The following is a 3,264-nucleotide window of genomic DNA, read 5'->3' on the forward strand; positions in this document are numbered from 1 at the left end:
GGCCATTATGGTAATGGCACAATCCCAGGTTCCATCACAGGTAACACAGTCGCTATAGTCAGTTCAGGTCAGGGAAGGACAACAGGTCGATATGTTTAACCTTATTTACTATTTCTACTTCTTCTTCTTCTTTGTCGTATACTTCAAGAGCACCGATGGGTTCAACTTCCTGATGAAGAAAAGTTCTGGCGTGTTTCCACGACGCTCTCTTCGCCAACAGACGGTTTTACATGACGTCGGTAAGAGTCAGAGCTTGATTGACCTGTTTCAATACCTGGTATGGCATTATTGCTTAGGTCGGCAGTGACCCTGAGGGCGTCTTCCTTTTGTAATGAGTTCGGTCAGTCTGTGGGTAAAGGGAAGGTCATTTCTCTTGCATTTCTCTTTGAAGGGTGGAGGAATGTTTTTTGAGGAGGAAAAATATTTAAAATATCCTTTTTTGATATATGTAATATCCCTTTTGGTACATAGCGTTCTCCAGTATTAAAACACTTTCTTCGCGTTTGAATAAGAAAGCCCCCATTGTAGAAAATCAAGTTCAAGTGAATATATAAATGGCAGCATTTATTTAGTGATTTTACAATTCTCTTCCTCCCTTGCAAAGGTACAGTGTGCATACCTCTGCCAAATCACACCTACGTGCAACGCCCTCTGCTACAACTCGCCGCTCGAGGAATGCCGCGTATTCCAAATCAACTCCGTCTTTGCGAATCACGAAAGACCTCTGGGGATGGCTTCGACATTTACGAACTGGGTAAGAGATGTCGGCGTATAGTCGCGAGCTGCAGGGATCTTGCGGGAATCTGAGAAAAGTTATCAAATCCTTTTCCCTTCAACAGGCGCTGTTGCGATGCCCCTCTTCAATGTCGTGATTCTGTTTACTTCTGGCAATAGTTTTATCTATTCTCCCTCTCTCTTCTGACTGCAGTTTCACCCAGACAACTTCACTGTTTGTTTTTTTATTTCCTCTCGCAGAAGTTCCTAGCCACCGCTACCTGAGGTACGGCAACAAACTCTTCCACTGGATAAACAATCATTTCAACTACCAGGACGCAATCAGGCACTGCGAAGGACTGAACGAGAAGCTGGCTGTTCCAACAGTAAGTGTTTTTCTGTTACGTAGTGTTCTGTGTCTCCAAAGAAACTGGAAGAAGAAGTAGAAAGCGTTAAAAAAGAGCATTTCTAAGCCATGAAGGAGGTAGTGAGAAGCCCAAGACAATTTGGGAATTCACCCCAGGCCCTTCAGTACCTAACTGGGACCTCCCAGTTAGGAATCATGGGTCAAGGAGTGAAAAGTCCTGGCTGGGTATACTGAAGGGCCTGGGGTGAATTCCCAAATCGTCTTGAGGATCTTGGTGTGAAGTCTTCAAATGGGTACTGAGATTCTTAGAGCCCACAGCTTGGTTACTGATGCTTTCTCAACTTGGCATGATTAGATTAGGTTAGGTTAGTTAGGCAGGATTAAGTTATTGATGAACCACCGAGTCACACCCTACGAAAACCATCCTACGATTTGCCCAAAGTTGTTCTCGAGGGCGTGGTGTGAGGTAAAGAGAGAAAGGCAACGTCCCAGAGGACTGGGCTGGTAGATGGGAGGAGCGCGTAATCATCGGATGGAATAAAAACGTTCGGCGGAAACCGACGTTGCCGAGGGCCTGGCCTGAGCGGGGATGCTGCGAGGAATTGCTGGTGCTGTCTGTAGTATGCTACACATGACGCAGTGCAAGCGGTAATCCCCAAGCGTCCTCGCGCAGATAAGAGACCGACAAATGTGCGCTGAGATTACCTTGCGAGTCTCTACTCGTTCGCTCGAAAGACTGACAGGGTGAATAATGCCATTTCTATTGATACTGTTAATATCCCTGTCCTAATCACTGATGATGACTGTCCTATCTGCTCTCTCCATCATCCAGAATGAAGATGAGGACAGGGTGCTCAGGGAAGTGCGAAACGCAGGCAACGTCTGGATTGGGGTCGACGACCTCACGACGGCTGGCGAGTGGCTGAAAGCCCACACCGGTTAGTTGTACCTGTCTTTACTTCAATCACCTTGACATGACCTGTGGGAAGGATCTCTCTGGTTATCTGGGAAAGTGAAACCGAGGGTCTTATTACTGGTGGGGATTAATCAGTTACTTCATTCTGCAATTTTGTGACTTCTGTCAAACCCCAACTGACTAATTTGTGGGCCATTTTCAAAGGCTGTACCATACATTTGATATCCGATATGTAGTCTGCCTTGTATTTTGAATCTATATAATGAATTACTTTACAAAAATCCTTTGATTTTTCACTCCCCATTTGCCCAAAACACGTACTTTAGTTTTCCGACGTTCCCAAGAGTTCCTCTCAAATCTTCTTCCCTCTTCATGTGACAGGAGAAGTGCTATCCTTTGCAGGCTGGGCAAACGAACCTCCTCACACACCAGAGTACCGATGCGTCTCGCAGTTCTTCGCTGGAGGTTGGCACGTCCGGTCTTGCGCGGCCACGAGGACTGTCGTCTGCGAAAGGGTCATACCCTGATCCTCCGGACTGGCTAATCCAAGACCACTGAACGCTCAGCCGCACCAATCACCACGACAGAAAGAATTCTGACGAGAACTAAAACATCAGAGAACGCGTGTAACGAACAGTACATCTCGGTCAGCCAAAGCATTCTTCGTCTTCTTCTAACCTGACCGGCACAAAGATGTAAGCCGTCTTGAAACAGTTGGTAAGATTTGTTCCAGATGGAACTTCATCCATCAGTAGAGCTGTGGTTGTGCAATCAAGTGAAACTTTGTGTATTATCTGAAAGCTTAATAATGCAGAGATTTTTAATGTCAAGACCAAACTTTGACAGAGCCACACACATACAGTTCCAATGACCAGTTTTTCTCCAATTTCTTCCAAAAACCTTTCACCAATTTCACCCTCAACAGCAAACGGTTTAAGTAAGCCCCACAAGTTTGGGAACGAGTCGAATTTTTCTGGCTACAACCGACTAGCAATAAATACCTCCCTGTGATTGACAGAACGATTGTCACATTATATTCGGTGTTAAGTCTCCACAGGGCATAGCATTTTGGAGGCTATAAAAAATTTAAGATGACTCTGATACTTACTGCAAAGGTTCCATTTTGCCTAAAAGGGAAACACTTCATGTCCTCAGCTAATCTCACCTTTTCCAGCAGCCACTTTCACACAACTGGAAATCAGGGCGCACAGCCAATTAGGATACTGAAACGAACATCGCGACAATGGAGGTTAAACAGAAACGCCAC

The sequence above is a fragment of the Macrobrachium rosenbergii genome, chromosome 35 (assembly GCF_040412425.1).
Source record: "Macrobrachium rosenbergii isolate ZJJX-2024 chromosome 35, ASM4041242v1, whole genome shotgun sequence".
NCBI classification, from domain to species: Eukaryota; Metazoa; Arthropoda; class Malacostraca; order Decapoda; family Palaemonidae; genus Macrobrachium; species Macrobrachium rosenbergii.